The following is a 23522-nucleotide window of genomic DNA, read 5'->3' as shown; positions in this document are numbered from 1 at the left end:
TCTTCTTTTAATTCTGGGAGAGTTGGGGATTTTTTTGAAGGTCAAATATTTCCTTTCCTCTTCTTTTCTCTCTTTCTGGGCCTCCAGCTACTCAGATATGAAATCTACTCATCTCTTCAAAACACATAGGTCCTACTTCATGTGTTCTTTCCTTTAGGAGGGTCCTCAACTTGGTCCCCCAGATCACTCATTCTTTCTTTAGTGTTAACCATCCTGCTTTTATCCCAACTACTGTGCTGTTTATTTCAACCACTGAGAGGGATTTGCCATAACCTTTTATTTTTAAATAACTTCTAATCCTGTAGGGAACTCTGATTATCCTTCACCCAGATTCTGCAATTGTTAGCATTTTACCACATTTGCTTCACCATTTCTCTCTCCACATAGTTCTGTGTGTTTCACCTCCATATGTCAACTCTTGCAAATAAGTGGCAGAATGTGCCTGCCACGTTACATCAGTACTTCCATGTGTATTTCCTAAGAAAGACATTCTTTTATAAAATCATGTTATGCTTAAAAGTAACATGATAACATACTAGAATCTATGTATGTTTTCTCAAAATACACAAATTGTATTCTCTACAACAATATGTTAATATTAATAATAATGTTCTCTACAACAATTCTGTACAATATCAATTGATGTAATCCACATATGCAATTTTAAATGTTCTAGTAACCACATTTAAAAAGTAAAAAGAAGCAAATCAAATTTGGCACATGCCTGTGATCCCAGCTATTCAAGAGACTGAGGCAGGAGGATGGCTAGTTTGAGGACAGCCTGGGCAACTTAGAGAGACTCTGTCTCAATAAAATTAAAAAGGGCTGGGAGAAATAACTCAGTGGTAAGTACTTCTCTAGCCTACAAGAGGCCCTTGGATCCATTCCACAGTATCATACATACACACATATGCAAATTTTAATGTTCTATTTTATTTAATCCAATATATCCAAAATAGTATCATTCCAACATTAACATGAAAATATATTATTTGGATATTTGCATTCTTTTTTAATGTAAAGACTCAGTATATAGTTTACATTTTCAGGACATCTCCGTTCAGACTCACTACATTTTAATCACTCAGTGGCCACACGTAACAATTGGCTCTCATATTACACAGCACAACTGTAGCAAAGAAAAAAGAAAAGATTGGATCTGGTCCAAGAACCAATCTGGTATCATACCCTACATTTTCTTGTCATGTCTCTTTAGCCTCCTTTAGTCTGGAACAGTTCTTTAATCTTTCTTAACTTTCATGTTATTGACATTTCTGAAAAGTACCAGACAGTTATTTTACAGACCTTTATTCAATTTGGGGTTGTCTGATGTTTTCATATGATTAGATTCAGGTTGTGCATCTTTGGCAGGGATTTCATAGCTATTAGGAATGTTCGTTTAACTTCTTTCTAAATTGCATTTGGTTCTTTTTCTCTACTTCTTGTGTTTCCTTCAGATTACTAATATCTTCTTGTCTTTGAGGATATAGATTGTGCTTGTGTTAAATTTTTGGTCCATCTGCTGCAGTAAGCAGCTTGGCATTCAGTTGTAGTCCTGGGGATCTACTTCTGTGGCAGGTGGTCTTATGTTTCTCTGGTGACATAACTATGCCTGGTAGTGTATGGTGGGGAAGGGGCAAATCTGGGGTGGCATCTTTTCTGGTGTCTTCAAAGAAAGGGAAAGAGATAAGGCCATGTAAGAGAGGCTGAGACATCACATCACTGTCACCGACATTTCTGTATGCTTCTATCCTACGCATGACTTCTCCAGTTAGGGATTCATTCCGATACCCAGAGCAAAGCAGGCTGAAGAAGAATCTTCAAGATCTCCTTAGGTTCTAACCCCCAGCCCTGGATTTTTGGAGGGGAAGGGATGGAGAAGCGTATACCCAATAAAAAGGGGCACCTTTCATCCCCTTCTCTTCTGTGGAGGAATTTGGGCTGCCTTGATATTACTTTGGCTGTAGAATAAAAATAGAGCTGGCCAGGTCCTGCAGATATCCGAGTCGTAGGACCGGCACTGACCCTCCCTTGGCAATGTCAGAGAAGAGAAAGAGAAGAACTATAACAATCCTCACAAACCCATCCTCCCACCACTGGACCAGAGGAAAGAGGAGACCCGCCACTCCTCTATCCATCTCCTCCTGGCTCAGGCCACCTCCACTCCATCCCCACGGGGCAGGTCAGGATCGCTTCTGACCTCACCTTTATTTCAGTATCTCTGTTAGTTGCTTGGATCTGTGCTTCCTACCATTTCTGAAATTTCCCAGGCTAAATTAAGAACATGAGGAGCATATGTTAATTCACCATCTCATGAGGAACCAGCAATAAAATGTCAGGGTTCTGTTGTTGTTGTATAATCTACCTAATTTTGACAATATCTGCACTTTCTGCTGTATTATAGTATATTCAATTATGTTTTTAATTCTATTGCTTCATTCTCCTCTCTGTTTATCACATCCTGATGATAGAGTATTAATACCCTGTTCTAAAGGCGTATACTTATTAATTTCTCTTTGATTTTTAACCGTGATTGCTTTCTATTTGTTGCTGTACTTAGGCCGGAAAGACAAAATATCATCATGTTCTCATTAACTCCAGCTTTTATCATCACGTAGTTAACAAATAAGCTTGCTTTAATAACTTGTGCCTTAAATTTCACCTCGTCTGAAATCTCAATTTTTTTTCTTTAATATATCTTTTAAGTGTTTTTTCAATTTATTTTTGATCTATTTAATCTTGCTTTAATCTATTTTTATTCTACAATTCTCCTAACCCCTAACTCCTTTCTCAAACATTTTTTTCTCTGTTATTATCCTTATTTATTTAGACTCCCTAAACCTTTTTAAAGATTTCCTAGTAAATTACTGCATTGATTCATTTGGAAGCATTCTTTCTGCTTTTGTGTTTGGTTTGGTTTGGCTTTCCAGATAGTTTAAATTTATGCTCAGAGTAATCCTGGTCCCTTTCAGGTTAGGTCATTCTACTTTTTACTTCTCGATTGTTACAGTTAATTTGTTTTGGTCCTAGATTTTCTTTGGTATAATGGAAACAATACCTTGGTTTTATTTGGTTATTTTTAATTTCCTTGGGCACTGGTCTTTTTAATTCAAATAGCTGTCAGCTTAAAATAACCAGGGACTTGGGGGGTAGGGGGTCTGAATTGGTGGTGAAGAGCTTGCCCCAGCATTACATAAATGAAAACAAATAAATTAAGCATAGATTTTTATTTCTAGTATATCTATACCCCCATGCCTTATTAGAACAGTACCTCTGATTCACTTTATGGAAAGCTTTCCTGTTCTTGGTTTTCCTCAACTCTTCCAACTGCCTGTCCACTGGGTTAATTTGCTGCTCAGCTTACTTGTTTTAATTCTACAATTCTCCTAACCCCCAACTCCTTTCTCAAACATTTTTTCCCTCTGATATTCTTCTTCTTTCTTTCTTCCAAAGACACTAATTCAGGATTTCTTACTGTCTTTAACAGTATCATCTTTTCTCAGGTTTGTCTTTTAAGATCAGAACTTTTTTTGTGGGAGACACTTCTCATCCATTAGTGGGTAATTATATTTCTTATGACTGAAAATTTTTGAAAGTATTTGCTTTTGGGTAATAACTGAGCTGAATTTAAAACCCAAGTTCTATAGCTTTTTACTCTAATATTTGGACATGGTTTTCCATTACAATGAAAGAAAATGGTCTTTTTTTTTTTTTTACCTTGTGACCTTATTCGCCACCTGAAATCTGCAGCCTAGCTCCTTGCAGAATGCTTTATTTCTTTTGTAGTTAAAATATTTGGTGATGTATATTGATCTCAGTTATTTTAAATGGATCTTAAATAGAACTCCATTTATACCTCTACTTTATTTAGTGGCATTTCTCTCCCAGTGGGTCTTTTCCTCCCCTTTTCACTGTGTGTTCTTTGTGGTTTGCTCATTCATTCCACAGATCCATTCACAGCTTCTATTGTGACCTGAACCATACTCAGGCCACCCTTACTCTTTCTTATCTCTCCCAGAGTGCTCCTTGCTTCGTATCCATCGTCTGCTTCCTTTCTTTCCACACTCTGCAGTTTTTTCCTGTGCCTTTTCTCTTCCTCTGTTTAGTTTCTGATGGCATCCAGTACCATAATTCACCTACATTCATTGATTACTCTTTCCTGCCCCTTCCTCCCATAAGGAGCTCTTCTGAAACAGGCGTAATGTCTTTCTTACACAATTGTAAATCCTGTTCTGATTTTTGTTTCATTTCATGGTTTACTGATTCCACACTCCTGTGTGCATCCCACCCTGCACCCAGGCTCCCGACGCATTTCCGTCTCTCATTCTGCCCAACATTTTTAATAGTTCAAAATCATGTTTTCCCCTTTACTCATTCTGCCTTCAGTTTTTCATGATGCTATGACTGCTCCTTCTGAAACCTTGGCTTCAGACTATTTTATTGGCATTTTAATGGACCTTGAAATTGGAAGGGTCAGAGCCTCTCATTCTGCCTTTCTCCTGAAAGTCCCAAAACTATTTATTGAGCCTCTCCTTCCTTAAATGAGATGCACCTACATTGGACTGACCATTCAGAATTATGTAAAGTATTGCTTTTCTTCTATCAAGGTAGAGTCCCCATTACAACTGAGAGGGGTAAGTTAATTTATTGATAACTTGCTCACCATTTACTCCTGCTGCCTGGCAGTTTAAAAAGCTCATGCTTCCTGCATCTCATTTCTGCAGCTTAAATAGTCACCTGTTTTGAACTGATTTCAGGAGGAAGAAAGATTGGATTCATTGGCAAGTCATGGACCAGTTATTATGTAGGCTCTAATGCTACCAGTTTCCCTAGAAAAAAATGGATGTGATTAACATTTACTTTTGACAACGACCCAGACATTTTTCATTTACTATTTTCTTCAAACCTGTTTGCCAGTACCTATGTTGTGATTCCAAGAAATGCAGACTTTAATAAGAAAGATTTAACTTTCCCTTTACATAAAAAGTATTCAAAATACCCAAAAGCCTTATAAAATCACAGGAGGGGGAATATACAAAGTTCACTGAACAACAACATTCTATATGGTTACCCAGGAATTTGCACCCAAAACTCTGTTAAAATGGAAAGCATTTATGTACTTAAGTTTTCCAAACACCGAATTGAAAAATGCACCCTCAAGAATTGTTTATGCCAAGAAAAGCCAACTATTTATAATCACAAGTAGAGTTTCTGCAAAGGTCTATGCCAGCCACTACGGTCCTGGCAAACATCCCTCCAAATTTGCAAGAACTCTACTGTTTTGGGTTGGAAGTGAAGCATGAGTCCAAAGAAATACTTGCCACTTTTTTCCTAGCCTCAGTTAAATTCAGAGTGCAAGAACAAACATAAAAGAGGACAAAGGGCATAGGAAATCTCAGCACCGGCAGCCCTGCCTTATTTTTAGTGAAAAGGATTAATACAGGGCAGCCCTGCAGAAAAGCTGATGGCCTGTGATCAGGGAGTGGGATAGTTGTAATCCCTTTACCATACCACTGAGTTGATTGATTAAATTGAAAGTTAGGAGCCAAATGCCCTGAGAGCATTGTGGAACCTTCCAACTCTGTGCATATTCATGTGGTCCTAATGACCTTCCATGGAAGGGAAAAGTATATACTACCTGCAGGGAACACATGAAACTAGGCTTGGGAGGAAGCGAAACTTTTTCACAACCACCAGCAAGAATTTAATTAAACTCTAACATTACAAGCTTTCCTGAATTTAAGAGGAAAATGTACCTTGTTTTCCCTGCACATGGAGCTTCCCAGAGTCTTGTGGCTCAAGTAGAAAGAACAATGGAAAGCAGAAGGCTTTCTCTTCACATCTGGCTCCTTGAAATGGGGCTAAGAGGTTTTCTGGAGGGCTTTGCTGGCGGGGGTCAGTTAGTGTTTACAGATGTGAGTGGCTTTCAGTCATTGAATGCAAATTGAATTTGCTTTGTTGCACACGCTCTGGGAAAACCAAAAGGAAGGAATAATGGTGCTTTATCCGCCCACCCACATTGAGATTTAGGACACAGTCTTTTCAGGTTTTTTGGGTCCCTAAGCAACCTTTGAAGAAAGCTGTACTTCTGTCTGACTGTCCCTTCTTCAAGGTTCATGGATGCCTTTGGCTTTGCTTTTCAAGTTTTTGGTTCCATCTTTTGCCCATTGAATTTTTTTCTGGTGAACACTTCTTGCATTCCGACCTGAGTGGCTACCCAGCTCCTGGGCTAATTCTGTCTCCCTTTTAAACTTTGATCTGTATACCAAAAGCAAACTCATCAGTAAAAATGAAAGAGGACAAGCTTTTAATGTGGAGGCTAGAAGCCAGGAAAAGTAAGCTGAGGCAGGGAGGTGGCGGAGAGCAGGATCTTGCTGGAATGCTGAATTTCAACACTAAATGTCAGGGCACCGGGACAGCTGAAAGGGGGTATCACTGAAGGGAGGGGCTGGAATCTAGGGTTCTCTCGTCTCAACAACAACAATGAGTGGTAGTGGTCAGTGCTGTCCGGAGAGACAAGATGGGCCACATATAATCGGAGATGATCATGGACTAATGTGGGAGTCAGGTCTATCTTGAAGTCTTGAGTCTGAGACTTATTAGAGGGCCTTGTGAAAATTACTTTGCCTCTGTGTAAGTCATTTCCTCATCACAAAGCAGCGATATGTAAAACACTTACCCCATGAAGCTGTGTTAAGGACAAGCCAGGTTCAAAGCTAACTACCGTTTTTCCAGATGTAGCACTGACTGAACTCTCTGAGCTCCAGGTTCCTGTCAGCAAAGCCAAACGTGCATCATTGTGTTATTACAGGGTTATGTAAGTTAATATTCTCAGCCCTTAGAACAAGCTTGGCATATACTGTGAGCTCACACAGTGTTAGTCATTACTATTTTAAAATGAGATAATGCATACATGGTTTTTAGCTCAATACCAGACACACAGCAAGTGATGTGTCCGCTATGGATATAATGTGCTTATTTCTAACCTTGTCACTAATTCTCAACCTTTAAATAAGGATTTAGCTCTGGTCTCATGTTGATATCTTGGACAAAATCTCCTCCTGTGTTATCAGGTGAGGACTTGCTCAAGTTCCAATCTAGCTTCTGGATTTCCTCCACAACCCAAATGGAGAGAGGGCTGAGTTCCAGATACAGTTTATCATCCTTAACTTTATAAATTTAAATTGAAAGACATTCTATAAAAGATCTTGTCATAGAAGACCTAGCCAGTAATGAGGAAAGACAGTTTGTATTTGTGACTTATTGCTCATCAGAAAGGAATTTAATAGCAAATATAGTATACATTGCACAACCACCTGGGAAAACACATAGAACTAGTCATCTAACTCAATTACAAGAAAGTAGTTACTGACTTGTCTGTTTATAAATAAGGGAAGTAAATGGAGTTTGGAATCCATGTGTTCTCTGATTTCTGTTGGCCGAGGTCAGTTTTACTTGGTTTCTCTCCCTTTCTTCCCTCAACCCCTAGGAACATGTGAGCCATTCTTGGGTGGGACCTATGTCTAAGTGTGCTAAGAGCTGAGAGACAACCAATTAGAGAAAAGGCAAAGCTGGGGTGAGGTTAGGGAAACTGACCTGTGGAGTGGAGTCAAGCAGCTACTACTCTCTGGATGGCCAGGTCTTATTGGGTCGTCTTCTTGTTTTTCTTTCTTTTCTTTTTTTTTTTTTTTGGTGGGGGGGTACTGGATTGAACCCAGTGACACACTTTACAACTGAGCCACATCCCCAGAACTTTTTTATATTTTATTTAGAGTCAGGGTCTCACTAAGTTGCTTACAGCCTTGCAAAGTTGCTGAGGCTGGCTTTGAAATCACAATCCTCCTGCCTCAGCCTCCCGAGCTGCTGGAATTATAGGCGTGTACCATGGTGCCCAGCTCACTTGGCCTTATTTCACCCTGTGAGACATTGCTTTTTCAAGGGGGCCCTCACTGGTATTCCACACTGGGCTGGGTCCAGGCTTTTGTGCACTTCTAACTATTTATTGTTAAGTACAGCTGCTGCAGGTTTCCCGAGGGTTATGTTCCTGAGGATATCCATAAAATTGAAAGCTTACGAAATTCAAGATTAATCCTGAAAAAGGATTAAGACTGCTCTTTAGTGCCAATTATGAAATGGTACAGCTGTGCCCCCAAACCATAAGCACAGTTTAAAACATACTCCCTCACCAGTTTTAAAGGGAATGATTCTTTGGAGGAAGAAAATTTGCATTGTTTTACATTTTGGACAGGGAGGGGCTTTATTAATATATTTCATTTTCTCTTTATATGTCTTTATTAATATTTTTATATATTTCTATGTCCTATGTTTCACAGCTATATAAAATGAAGCTGCTCTGTTATTACTTTCTTAATTAAATTAACCAGCTTCTCCACTAAAGGATAATTTCCAGGAATTATCACTACTCTTTGTTCATGGCAATACATCCAGTACCTAGAGAAATGTCTGGTACATGGTAGACACTCAAGAAACCTGGGAGGGGGTGAAGATGATAGAAATTGATACCTTCAAAGAATCTGAAAAGAGGAGCAGCAGTCTTTTCTCCATGAGTAGGAAGAACAGGCAAACTTTCCATCTCAAAGATCGAAAAGAGAGTTACCTCTTCCTCTGGGTACTATTAGTGTTATGGTTTAGATACGAGTTGTGGCCCAAAAGCCCCTGTGCTAATGCAGAGGGTGAAATAATCAGATTATGAGAGCTATACACTATTCAGTGGATTAATCCATTTGATGGATTAATAATTCAAATGGATTTCTGGGAGGTAACTGTAGACAGATGGGGCATGACTGGAGGAAGTAGGTCACTGGGGGGCATACCCTTGGGTATTGCATATTTTGTCTCTGGCTCTTCACATGCTCTCTCTCTCTCTCTCTGCTTCCTGGCTGCCACAAGCTGAGCCCCTCTGTCAATGCCCTGCAACCACTTCAGGTCCAGATCAATGGAGTTGGCCAACTTGTATGGAACTTATAAAACCCATGCACGAAAATATACTTTCCCTCCTCTATGTTGTTCTGATCAAGATTGTGATCATAGTGGCAGAATCCTAACTAATATAATTAGCAGCCTATCCACTCCTACATCACAGCAGAGATCCTAATTGGCAGTTATTTATCATGTTTCCTGCAGTAGACTATTATTTCCCTAAAGACAGCGGCCATGTCTGGCTCATTACTAGAATCCCAGCCTATATAAAACAGAATAGATACCTGTGACAAACAGATAGATGAGAGATGAAAGGATGGAAGGATGAGCTGGGTTTCTGGGGCCCACTCCATCTCTTATAATAATATTGAGGAAATGTTACAAAGGACAGGATCTAAACCCTCTTTAAAAATGCTTCCTTTCATTTATAAAGTGTGGAAATCTCTCTCATATTATTCTCAATCCTGGATCCTGCAATTGTAATTAGCATCTTCAAGATAATACGTAGAAATAGCATTGAACAAACTCCTTATATAATGCACACATCATTTTCCTTACTCTCCATTTCCCGTGTCCACTTTGCTCTTTTTCCTGTCTTCTATAATGGTTTTAGGGCTGACTCCAGAGAATAGCACGAGAGTCAGTGTGGACCATCCATATACCACTAGCCCTAGCACCAGACCTAATGCAGAATTGATGCTGAATATGTGTTACTGCAAAAAGTCTTTATTTTTAAGAAAACATTCTAAGTACTTAAAACAATTGTAAAAAGAGGGAATGTGTATTTTCTAAAAAATCTTAATAAGGTTACTCGAATCATATACACAAAACTCTGCTGAAGCTAACAACATTTATGTGCTTAAGTTTTCCAAACAATGAGTTGAAAATATACCCTGAAGAATTGTTTATGCCAAATAAGTCTGACTATTCACGATCATGACTGGAATTGCTGCATGTTTTGTGCCAGCCACTTAATTCCTGCCAAACATTCTCCCAATTTGCAAGGATCCTTGGGTTTTGGCTTGGAAATAAAGTAATGAAAGACTCCTTTGACCCTACTTATGTGGGTCTTATTCTTCATTAGTACTTAGGCGATACTGATTAGAGCAACATCTTTTAACTCTTTTTTGAAATGTTTATTTGGGTTGACAAAGTGACGTGAGTTTTCAACCAACAAGCATGGAAACAAGTTAATGGAGTTGCAAGGTCAGTTTGGATTCTAAATACACGTGGCTCCCACTATCTTTTGTGCCAGAGGCACCGAGAGCCCACAGAGAATGTCACTCAGATATTTTCATCAGCCAAAACAAGAAAACAGTTTCCCATCCTGGTGGCGGCTGGGCCAAAACTTGCAGAGTAAAAAGAAAAAATCAAAAAGCTGGCAACCAAGGTGTTAGATTGATCAAGGTCTTAATCACAGCTACTAGAAATTAGGTGCTTGGAAAATAACTCACAAAAATAGTGCTAGAAGCAGGTAAAAGTGAGCTTGCTTCTTTTCTAAGAAAACACCAAATGTCCCATGACACTCTTCCAGCAGGAGGGCCCCAAGGCTCCAGACCCCTGAAGGCCGTAGGGACCCTTGAGTGAGAGAACTCTGTGAAGACTTCCGCAGCAGCATCTGGAGCCAGGATCACAGAGCTCACAGAGCCTAGGGCCAAGGCCCAGGACAAAGAGTGGATCCCTGTCACCAAGTGGGCCACTTGCTCAAGGACATGAAAATCAAGTACTTGGAAGAGATCTGTCTCTTCTCCCTGCCCATCAAGGAGTCCGAGAACATTGACTTTTCCCCAGGGGCAGCCCTCAAGGATGGGGTTTTAAAGATTGCAGCAGTGCAAAAGCAGATCTGCTCTGGCCAACAAACCAGGTTGAAGGCATCTGTTGCCATCAGGGACAACAGTGGCCATATTGGCCTGGGTTTTAAGTGTTCCAAGCCACCACCATCCAAGGACCATCATCCTGGCCAAGTGTTCCATTGTCCCTGTGCAGAGAGGCTATTGGGGGAACAAGATAGGCAAGCTGCACAGCATCCCCTACAAGGTGACAGGTTGCTATGGCTCTGTGCCGGCATGCCTCATTTCACCCCAGAGGTGCTGGCGTCTTCTCTGCCCTGTGCCCAAGAAGCACTGCTGATGGTTGGTGCTGACCAGTGCCACACCTCAACCAGGGGCTGCACTCCACCCTGAGCAACTTCACCAAGGCCGGCTTTCATGCCATCTCCAAGACCTCCAGACCCCCATCTCTGGAAAGAGATCATGTTCACCAGCTCTCCCTGTCAGGAATTCACCGACCATCTAATAAAAGCTCACATTAGAGCCTCCATGGGAAGGACCCCATCTCCAATTGTGGCTATGAGGTAGAGTTTTTCTACAAGGAAAATTAATGTGAATTAATTAAGCCTGTGTTTAAAAAAAAAAATTAAAATGTGAGTCAGCTGAAGACACTTCAGACTCAGTCCAGCCCCCGGGTTCCAGAAGCAGCAATTTTCCTTGTTTGGAAGAATTTCACAAAAGGTTAGCAACTCAGTACCATCCCAATTCTGACACAGCCACCACATCCAAAGGTTAATTAAGCAGAACTCAGCAGACAGACTGAATCCTGCTTCTACTGTTTGCTGCTCGTGAAACGTTAGGCCAGAGGGTTAGCCTCTCTGTGCCTCGGGTTTCTCAGGTATAAACAGGGATAATAACAACACTGGCTTCATAGGACCAATGTGAGGATAAAATTAATTCATCTATGCACAGAGCTCAGAAGGGTATCTTGTATACATTAAGGGTTAGAATGGTTAGCTACAGTTATAACTCATCTTTTATGACCTATTTCTTGCTTTGAACTCCAGTTCTCCTAATTGGGTTTCAATCTTCATGTATTCCTTGATTCTGTGATATTTAGGGACTGCCTACTGTCCAGGGGACCTTGTCCTCTGTATTGCCTTTTTCCATAGGGACTTATGTGGGAGCCCCATCTTTGCCCATCAAAGAATGAGGTCCCTTCCTTGCTTCTTCCAATCCTTCCTCACCCTAGAATTTTGCCTCTTAGAGCTGCCAGACCTGCCTGATGCTGGCGTCTCCTGATGCCATCTGCTCCGACTCCTTGGTCTCTCCTAGCACCAGGGCTCCTTGGCATGCCTCCCCATCCCCACCCCCATCTTTCCATCTAGCCCTTAAGTTCAGCCGCCTGGTCTGGATTTGATTCTGATATAGCACCCTTGAAATTTGTTCCATCAATAACTAAATTATTCAATCTTTTATTTCCCTCTAAGGGAGAACTAGGAAGCCAAACCTTATCAAGTCAGAGGAATTCCTGCTGCCTCCTTATGGCAATAATTTAATCTCTAATATGCTTTAACAAAAAAACACCAAGGAAATATTCTTATAATCATAAACTATCCCTCTTCATCAAGAGAAAACAGATCTCTCCTGCCTAGAATTACATTAACATTACTCTTCTATTCCACCAGGGCTCCAGGGACCAGTAGGCCACCAGCTGCCACCTTGAGCTGCAGGTCTCAGGAAGTTGGAACAGGGAATTTTCCATCCTGATTGTTGCCTTCACAGTAGTCTCAGCTGCCAGCTCAGAGTGGTGGGTGTAGGTCTGAGCCAACTTTTGTGTTCTTAAATAATAATGCTAGGGTTCTGTCCTCCTTAGCTACAGAGCCCTAGACAATTAGCCAACTTTCCTGGGAGCACCTGCTGTGGATAGGCCTTTAGAAGACAAGTTATATCCCTATGTACTTTTAAAAGTCTTGGAGGGAAGCTAAAATTCAAGGCAAAGGTGATAAAGTTCTGAGGTTCTCAAGCAGAAGGACACAGAGCTCAGAAGGGGCAGATTCAGGATTGAGTTACATCACCCTGGGTTAAAACAGAAATTCTCTGACAAGTTCCTCTGGGTTCACTGGTACTTAGCCTACTCCAGCCTAATCTCTCTCCCTGCACAACTCTGCTCCAGCCCCCCTTAGGTTTCCAGACATCCCCTGGTCTTTCTGCTCCCCAGGCCTGAACACAGGCTGTTTCTCGTGTTTGCCGAACTCCCTTGCCCAGGCTGATTGCTGGCCAGCCTTTGGTCCCCAGCATAATCCCAAATGCCTTGAGAAGCCTCTTCCCTCCCTCATCCGCATTAGCGATCTTCCTCTTTTCCGTTCCATGGCTATTCCATCATGAAACTTTTCAGGCTGCATTGTGAACACCCATTCTCAAGTTTAATTTCCTTAATGTGCTGAGAGATCCTCACAGGGAGGGCCCTTGTCTGCTTTGTCTCTGAATCCCCACAGCCATGTTTTTACAGCACTTAGAGCATGACCCGTGACTGGTGAGTGAGTGTGGAATTAAGATGAACCAAACTTTCTCCCGCTACCATAGGGCCTCTCTGATAGGAGGACAAAATACTAGCAATTCTAGGCTAATGGCTCCAGGCAGGTACTCCTGGCCCAGCATACCTGACTTCTGATCTTTAACCTCTGACCTCCCACTTGTACCTCTTCAAGTTTACAGCTCATCGCTGTCGTTCCCCATCCCCATTACATGAGCATCAAGTTCCTGGTTTCCATCCAGTACAGCTCAAGCATAGGGTGGCCAGGAGCAAGGCTTGAGAGACCAGGAAAGAAAAGCAACTCAGCCTCTACCTTCACTTTCTCTTTTTTAAAAGAGATCATCTTATAGAAATATAACAAACATACAGAGAAGTGAGGAAATCACTAGCACACAGTTCAAACATTCACATGAACACACTCAAGTTACCAGGACAAAAATCAGAAAATGACTAGGACCCCCAAAAGCTTCCTTTGTATCTCGTTCTAGTCCAACTTCTCCCAAAAGATAACCAAACCATCTTGATTTCTAGTATAGATTAATTTTTTCATAACAAATGGAATTTTATAGTGTGTACCCATTTGTGTCTGGCTTCTTTCATTTAACTTTATAACTGCATGTTGCATGGTTGCATGTGATTTTGGTTTGTTCCTTCTCATAGCTGTCTAATATGCCACTGCATGAATACAACATCTTATTTATTCATTCTATGAATAAATCCATGATAGCTATGGGTCCATTAGATGCACATTTAAGTAGTTTTCCAATTTTAGTTTTATTATGAACAGTGTTGCTATATGCATTCATGTATATGTCTTTTGGTGAATTATGTGTGCATTTCTGTTAGTTGTTTACTGGATGGGCAATTTCTGGGTCATAAGTGTCCCAGCTTTAGTAGATATTGCTAAACAATTTTTCACAGAGCTTATTCTAGGTAATTGCCAATACTTGATATTGTTGGGTTTATTTTTTTAACTACCTGGTACATGTGTAGAAATAGTACATTGTGATTTTAATTTTAACTTTTTTGATTTTTGCTTAGTGGACTGTCATTAGCTACTTAGACAATGTGTTTATCCAGGTCTCCAGATCAGTTTTTTCCTATTTTGTTGTCTGCCTTTTTCTTACTGAGTTGTATGAGTTCCTTATATAGTTCTTTATATCGTCTTTATGACTGTATGAGTCGTATGAGTTCTTTATATGGTTCTTTGTACAGTCCTTTGTCAATTATGTGTATTCCAAATATCTTCCAATCTGTGGCTTGCCTTTTGTTTTTGTTTTTTTTTTTTTTTTTTTTGTTTGTTTGTTTTAGAAATCCATCCTCTGACAAAGGCTTTACTGACAACTTTCCATACAGTTCGTCAAAAAATTAAAAAAAAATACAGAATACAGCAGACAGTATCTTGTATACTAGAAGTCAATGTAACAGAGTCCCTTCTCATAGTTGTTTAAAAAAAAATCCCCCCCCCCCAAATCTAAGAACTTAGTTTTAGTGGTGGACAGAACTTTGTTCCCCTTCAAATAAACCAAAATAACCCAGCAGAGAATTCAAACCAAGGGAGTAGGGTTGAGAAGGGATCAGATTTTAAAATAACTGCTTTTGTGACACAAACATGGAGCTGGAAAAGACGGTTTTGGGCTAGGCAGAGTCTGTCACTGTAACTATCACCATGTGCTCTTCTTCTAGCTTGCCCAATGTCCTCAGTGCTGACTGGAGGTACTGCTGTGAAAAGTCGCAGGGAGGGAAGGCATAGAGCATGCCTGTGCTGTCTCTGCCCTTGGATCCACCCACTGGCAGCAGGCTGATCACCCCTGCAGCCTGCTTCTGTTTCAAGTAGGAGACCAGGTTCCAGAGAAGCCGCCTCTGTAGGCCTGGCTCCACCGTGGGCATCCCCTCAGTGCCAGGCCCAGTAAGGGTTGCCTGGGTGGCTAGGAGCACTGCATAGCCATTGGGGCTCCCCTGTTTGATGCGACGCGTGACCTCGTCCAACTTAGGCTGGTCCGGTCGAAGGCGCTGGGCAATCTTCAGTTGAGTCAGCTTGCTCCCGGAAGAGTGGTCTTTGAGGAGACCACTGATAACTCCCTGGTCCCCCTCCAGGATATGCATAGATGTTGGAAAGCAGCTGTTTTTCAACACTAGAAGCCCATTCCAACCTAGCTGCAGCGTCTGAGCATACTCTGAAAGAGTCTTTAGTTTTTTGGTCTCATGTTTTGGCTCTTCAAGAGGCTTGGTCTCGGCCTCAGTGGCCCAATGATTGCGGTCGCTCTCTCTTGTCTTCTTCCCATGAGAAGAGTCTGGGGCTTCATGGTGGTGGTGGTGATGGCCCCGCTCTTCAGCTTCGTGTCTGCTGTTGCTAAGGGAGTTGCTGCCGGATTCCTTGGTCCCTTCACTGGAGTGGTTCTCCCTGCAGCTGCGCTAGGGGTGCGGTCTGAGTGTGGCTTGCCTTTTGGCTTTTGTAATTGTTTGATGAACAGAGGTTTTAATTCTAATGTAGTCCATGTTGGGTTTTTTTTTTTTTTTTCTTTCATGATTAATACTTTTTGTATCTCTTATAGGAAATCTTTGTCTACTTCAAAATCATGAAGATATTCTATATTTTCTTCTTGAAGTCGTATAGTTTTTGCCTTTGGCACTGAGATGTTGTATTGATACATAATTGAATTTATGTATGGTGTGAGGTAGGGCTCGATTGTTTTTGTTTTTTAATGCAGAGCCATTTATTGGAATATCTTTCTTTTTTCCCACTTCATTACCCTGTCACCTTTGTTACATAGCAAGCTACTGTACACCTGTGGATCTATTTATGGACTCTGTTATTCTGTTCCATTAGTTTACCTATCTTCTTCCATGAACACACACTGCCTGAATGATGACCCCTTTATAGAAGGCCTTGATATCTGAAAGTGTTATCCAACTTTGCTCATCTTTAAGAACAAATCTTAAATAATCTTTAAGATTATTTTGGCTATTATTGATCCTTTGCATTTCTGCATCAATTTTAAAATCATGATCTTAATTTTCACATTTTAAAATACCTGCTGTTATTTAGATTGAGATTGTGTTGAACTTAGGAACAAATTTGGGGTGACTTAAAAACTTTACATTATTGAGTCACATAGATTATTGTGGAATTTTAACATAAACAGTTTTGTACACCAATAATTTCCATCTACTCCTTATGCCTTCTCTTTCCCTCTTTTGCCTTATTGTACTGGGTAGACCTTCCAGTACCATGTTGAATAGAAGTGGTGATAGTGGGCATTCTAGCCTCTTCCCAATCTTATGGGGAAAACTTTTAATATTCATCCCTAAGCATAACTTTTTGCTATGGCTTTTTTTTGTGGATATTTTTGAACCAAATAAAGAAAATCCCCTTCTGTTCTTAGTTTGATGAGTTGCTTTTGTGTGTTTTGGTACCAGGGATTGAACCCAGGGGCATTTAAACACTGAGCCACATCCCCAGCCTTTTTATTTTTTATTTTGAGACATGGTCTTACTAAGTTGTTTAGGGCCTCAGTAAGTTTCTGAGGCTACTAGGTTGCTGAGTTTTTTAATCATGAATGGATATTGAATGTAATCAAACACTTCTTCTATATCTATGAAGATATTTATATAAATTTTTCTGGTTATGTGATGAATCATATTGATTACATTTTTAATGTTAAATCACCCTTTTATTCCTGGAACAAACCCAATAAGGTACTATTTTATTTGGGATTTCTATATATATGGTAATGAAAGACATTGGGCTTCTACCTTTATTTCCACCTTCAATTTTGAGATGGATTTTTTTTTAGCCCCAACCTGACCCCTTTTTTATCCTATACATATATGGACTTGGTTAAACAGACTTTGCTTCTATTATTAGCTTAGGAAACTTTGCACAAACCCTCTGGCTTCAACCAATCATGAGTCAAATCCTGGTTTACCCCTCTACTGGCAGTGTGGTCCTCTGGCAAATTACAGACCTCTCTGAACCTACATCTTCTTCAATGAAATGAGACAGAGAAGCAAATTCACCAGTGCACAAAAAAGCACCTCGTACAAGTAGGTGCTCAGTAATTCCTATTTCTCTTCTTTCTATTGCTTAAAATCTTTTGAAAATAGAACATCAGCTTTCTTATTTGCAGACACAGCTGATAGAGTTCAGATTCAAACATGAAATATGTACTGGCAGAGTGGGAGAAGTCTTTTTTGTTGTTGTTACACTCAAACAACAACAACAAAAAAAGCAAAGTTATTTACTGCTCCTGCTAAGCTTTTAAATACAAGCTCCTAGAGTTTTAAAATTAGATAAACATTGCTAGAATCTATCATCCAAAATGCTTCAGTTCTTTCCCTGGGGCTTTAAACTCAGGTGCTAATGATATATTAAACATTTGGAAGCTATCCAGGAATATAGCCTCTTTCCCATATATAACAATGTTTATGTGGAAAAGTCAGCTTCGAAGAACACTTTTAAATAAAGTTCCCCTTTCTAGAAACACAATCCCAGTGTTACCTGTTAATTCATAATAACCCTTCAACCAGGCTATACAGGAGCGATGGGGATATGAGTTTGGGAGTGCCCTGAAATTATGCTCTTCGTCTCAGAGATGGGAATCAAGTAAATGCCTAGACTTTAGAGACATTCCAATAAATCAAGAGTAAGAAGTTCAGAAAAAATTCGGCTTACAGGGCCAAGTCCAAAAACTCTGAAATATATGAGTATCAAGAGCTAGAAGGCACCATCCTGCTACACCTCCTGTTTTCCCCACCCCATGGTGACAGCCATGGGTGACATCAGAATGACCTCCTAACTAAATATAGACTTGACTCAAACTATGGATCCTTTGTGGAAAATGAAGGGCATGGCCTTAAGTTCATCAAATCTATGGGAAATCTCAGCCCTGCAATTCAGTTCCTTCATCCACCACATGCTATGGTAACTGACCCACCTGGCAGGACCACTGTGAGAAGGAGGGACGTCAGCTAACACCTATGAAGTGTAGGATGCAGGAAACAGGCTCAACAAATGGTGGCATGTGTGAAGACCGTGATCCTGATGAATGATGATGACAGCAATGACGTGGTGATGATGGCAGTGGTGACGATGACAGCATCCTCAGCTTTGAAGGGAGGGGTGATGAAGGATCACCTGAATTCGACTTACAGAAACAGAAGGGGCAGCCCCAGCTGGCTCTTGTCCCATCCTCACAGTTATTTTAAGGATCCCTGGGCCCACACACATGAAATTAGTTGGATGAGCCATGTCTCAATTTGGGTCCCCCCGAAAACAGAATCTGAGGCAAGGACTGCAGCTATAAACCCCAAAGCCATACCCCTAATGACCCACTTCCTCTAGCCACACCATACCTACCTACAGTTACTACCCAGCTAGTTAATCCCTATTAGGGAATTAATGCACTGATTAGGTTAAGACTCTCTTAGCCCAGTTATTTCACATATAAACTTTCTTGCATTATCTCACACATGAGTTTTTGGGGGACACCTCATATCTAAGCCATAACACCTGCCTTTCCTGGATAAATGAAATATTAATATTAAAACAATAATTTGTTGATTCTTTTATGTACCAGGAACTGTGCCAAGTGTTTTTATATGGATTTCCTCTGTAACTCCATAACCACCTCAGTAGTTAGGGACTATAATTATTCCTATTTCACAGATAAGAAAACTGAGTCTTAGAGAACTTAGCAGGTTGTTCAAGGTTACACAGTTAGTAGATGATGGAAATAGGAATGCAAAGGTGGCCTTAAACCATAGGAGTTCTCCTTTGTCTTTCAAGACATTTGGGGGAAAAAATAAAGGACCAGTTAATGCAAGAACAACATGGATGAAACTCAAATTCATTACACCAAGTTAAAGGAATCAGACTTTTAAATGCTAAATACTGTTTGAGTCCTTTTATGTTATATTCCTGAAAAGGCAAAATTACAGAGGCAAAGAATAAGACCAGAGGTTGCCAAGGGCTGGGGTTGGTGGGATGGGACTGATTACAAAAGTCATGAGGAGGGCTGGGGCTGGGGCTCAGTGGCAGAGTACTTGCCTGGCATGTGTGAGGCAGTGGGTTCGATTCTCAGCACTGCATATACATATAAAATAAAGGTCTATCAACAACTAAAAAAAATATTTTTTAAAAAGTCATGGAGATTTGGGGGAGTCGTAGAGCTATTCTGTACCTCAATTGTGGCAGTGGCTACACAATTGTGTGCATTTGTGAAAACTTGCCAGGCTGTATATTAAAAAGAGAGAATTTAAAGCTATTGCCCTTCTTGGACTATTCCCTGAAGACCTTAAAAGAGCATACTACAGGGATACTGCTACATCGATGTTCATAGCAGCACAATTCACAATTGCTAGACTGTGGAACCAACCCAGATGCCCTTCAATAGATGAATGGATAAAAAAAATGTGGCATTTATACACCATGGAGTATTACGCAGCACTAAAAAATGACAAAATCATAGAATTTGCAGGGAAATGGATGGCACTAGAGCAGATTATGCTTAGTGAAGCTAGCCAATCCCTAAAAAACAAATACCAAATGTCTTCTTTGATATAATGAGAGCAACTAAGAACAGAGCAGGGAGGAAGAGCAGGAAGAAAAGATTAACATTAAACAGATACATGAGGTGGGATGGAAAGGGAGAAAAAAGGGAAATTGCATGGTAATGGAGGGAGACCCTCATTGTTATACAAAATTACATATAAGAGGTTGTGAGGGGAATGGGAAAATAAACAAGGAGAGAAATGAATTACAGTGGATGGGGTAGAGAGAGAAGATGGGAGGGGAGGGAGGGGGGATGGTAGAGGATAGGAAAGGTAGCAGAATACAACAGTTACTAATAGGGCATTATGTAAAAATGTGGATGTGTAACTGATGTGATTCTGCAATCTGTATTTGGGGTAAAATTGGGAGTTCATAACCAACTTGAATCTAATGTATGAAATATGATATGTCAAGAGCTTTATAATGTTTTGAACAACCAATAAAAAAAATTAAATTAAATTAAAAAAAATAAAGTATACTTTTATTTTAAAATGGGAAATAAAGACAGAATGTAATTTTCCCCTGATTGACCCCAGCCACTGTTCAACTGTGGGAATGAAGGGGAGCAAAAGGCAAAGTTGTAAAGACTTGTTAGCGGAGATGAGCTCAGGTGGGGGCTCGGGTTAGATTGCAAGGAGAAGAGTTCAGAGGGAGTTAGGCAAACGGTGAGTGCAGGTTGCTTTCCTGAAATGCCTGGGGGAGCAGGGAAGATCTGCTTCTGTGGGAAGAGAGCATTGATGAAGTCGTGTTCATCCCAAATGAGAAAGCTGGAGCCTCTTTACTTAAAAGAGGAACTCTTCAGTGGAAAAGAAATTGGAGGGCCACCTTACCCTCATATTTACCGTTTCTGGCACTCCTTGTGTCTTCAGGTAGACATGAGTTGCCTCTGTTTCCATTTCCCTTTGGCCTAAAGAACTTCCTTTAATATTTCATAGACAGCAGATGTGCTAGTAATAAATTCACTTAGCTTTCACTTATCAAAAAATGTTTTATTTTGCCCTCATAGTTGAAGAATATTTTTGCAAGGTAACAGAATTCTAGGGTGATGGGTTTATTTCTTTCAAATAGAGGTGTCACTTCCTCGTCTTCTGGTTTGCCTTGTTTTTGGAGTGAGCAGTCTCATCTTTGTTCTCATTTTCATGTGTCTTTTATTGCTGCTGGTTGCTGTTAGGATTTTTGTCTTTATCAGTTTATGATATGCTTAAATGTCTTTTTTATTTTGTTGGGTTCTTTTAAGTGTAATTTTTTTTTTACTTTTAACCAGTTTGGATCCATAGGTTGATATTTTTTCATCAAATTTGGGGAAATTTCAAGCATTGCTTATTCATATTTCTCCAACCCAATCTCTCTGTTCTCGCCTACAAGGACTCCATTCAAACTACTTACTTTTATTGCACAGGTCACTAGTAATACAGTTCAATTTTTTTTACGCTTTTTTTTTTTCTCTGTACTTCATTTTGAATTGTTTATATCACCCAATCTTTCAGCTTACTGATGTTTTCCTTTGCTGTGTCCAAATACAGATATTATATTTTTCAGTTCTAGAATTTCCATTTGGGCTTTTAAAAAAGTTTCTATTTCTCTGCCAGAATTCCCCATCTGTTCATTCATCATGTCCATCTTTTCTTTAAATTTTTGAACATACTGATAATACCTGTTTTACAGCCCTGATATGTTATACCCAAATAACAGTCATCTCAGCAACTGTTAGCTGTTTTTTCTCTTGTTTTGGGTCACATTTTCTTCTATACATATTTATATTTTTTTCATTGCATGATGGACATTGTTAAGGCTACATTGTTGAGTATCTGGGCTTTTTTTTTTTTCCTTTAAAGAATATGGAGTTCTGATCTGGCAGATGGTTAATTTACTGGTGGATCTGCTTGATTCCCTTTCAAGCCGTGTGTTTCTAAATTTTGTTAGGCTAAGTCTAGAGTAGCCTTTACTCTAGTAAGTTGATTGCTAGGTTGTGGGTTTTCTAGGCTCTCAATTGAATGTCCAAGTGGTCAACAAAGCTTCTCTAGTGCAGATAGTTAGAAGTCGTATATCTCTAGCATTGTGTCACCTCTGTGATCTCAACTCAACTCTTAGCTCCCCAGTAGCTATTCTCTGTGTCAGCCCTTGTGGAGTCTCACCCTGCCCTGGGCAGCTTAGTGTTTGGTCAAAATTTTAAGGGAATGGCTATGCATATTTCTGAAGCTTCTTCACTAGGTAGCCCCTGCCTTTGGGGTACTCTAACCCATAAATCCTACCTGCTTCAGCATCACCAAATGCCCACCCTTACCTCCTCAGCTCAGCCAGTTGCCCGTTCTCTTCTGTTCTCTGCTCTGCTCTACCGTCCTGCACTACAAACCAGAAAGTGTCCTGGCAGAAGTCCAGGGGTCATAGTCCTTTGCTGTCTGTTTTCTGACATCTGAAAACTTCGCATGTGTTTCTCAGTTTCACAGTTACTTCTGTCTACAGGAGTAAACCCAGCGCCATTTACTTCATCAGAGTCAGAAGCAGACGTGAAGTGAACATCTGTAGATGTGAGGATTGTCTCTAAATAACATTATCTTATTCTCTACTTCACATGGCCTTCAGGATGAAATAAGAAGTTTCTATTAAGATAGTCATACACCTTCCTGTTCCACCTGGCTTACTGATCTCACTAGTCCTCATTTATCCTTTATAAACACACACACACACACACACACACACACACACCCATGACCTACTACTCATAGTTCACATTGTACCTCTTCTTTTTCTAATGCCCCTGATTTTGCACCTACCTATCCTTCTGAAAAACAAAATTGCCTTTGCTCAATTCCCTATCTGTCTTGCTAACTTATACTTATCCTTCAGAATTTAACTCAGCTGTCATCTCCTCCAGGAGATGGTATCTCCTCTGTTACTATCATAGATAAATGTCCCCTTCTTTGTGCTTTAATATTCCATTTGCGTTTATCAATGTTGTGTCATACACACACACAAACACAAACACACACACAAACTGTGTTGTAATACCTGTTATGACCTGTCCTTTACGTCCTTCAACTCATCCTCTAGATAACTTCTCAAAGACAGGATTTTGGAGTTGCCACAGCCTGGCAGAGATTTTGGCAGACATTTTATACAATGGGTCACATAATAAATATTTTAGAGTTTTCAGACCAGACATCTTCTGTGGTAACTACTCAACTTGGTCACTCTACCATGAAAGCAGCCATAAACAATACATAGATAATCTGTAAAATTCAAAACTTCATTGGAATGAAAACAGGCAGCTGTAGCTTGATGATGTGTTGTTAGCAGAGTATTATACCAGTAAATGTTCACTGAATGAATCAGTAGAATAGGAGGCTGCAGCAACCCAGTCAGTAAGGCTGCAGGACATTCTCCCATGGAGCACTATGAATGGATATCAAGGAAATGAATGGGAAGCTATTTCAGGACTAAGGTTGGCAGGGGATTGCTGTCACTGGCCATGAAATCTGGGCAGTCACTGAACACCTGCTATATCAGTCAGGGTTCTTTATGGAAGCAGAACCAATAGGATGTGTTTGCACATATACAAAGATATTTATTATTAGGAATCAGCTCAACCAATTACAAAGACTGATAAGTTTGCAATAGGCAGTTAGCAAGCTGGCAACTGGAGAGCCAGTTGTGTGGTTTCAGTCTAAGTCTGAAGGCCTGAGAACCAGTAGAATAGATCATGTATTTCTCACCTGAAGACCAA

The 23522-nt window shown here is 40.2% G+C and overlaps 1 protein-coding gene and 1 pseudogene across 1 annotated transcript in view; both read left to right on the top strand.

Moving 5' to 3' along the window:
- Spon1 (spondin 1) overlaps window positions 1-23522 on the top strand; it is a 264182-nt gene that overhangs the window by 124491 nt on the left and 116169 nt on the right. The gene's annotated exons all lie outside the window — the stretch shown is intronic.
- LOC139706925 (small ribosomal subunit protein uS5 pseudogene) lies at window positions 8507-11297 on the top strand (annotated as a pseudogene).

The sequence above is a fragment of the Marmota flaviventris genome, chromosome 9 (genome assembly GCF_047511675.1).
Source record: "Marmota flaviventris isolate mMarFla1 chromosome 9, mMarFla1.hap1, whole genome shotgun sequence".
NCBI classification, from domain to species: Eukaryota; Metazoa; Chordata; class Mammalia; order Rodentia; family Sciuridae; genus Marmota; species Marmota flaviventris.
Note: the sequence above shows the minus strand (reverse complement) of the source record. Positions and strands in the feature narration are given on the sequence as shown.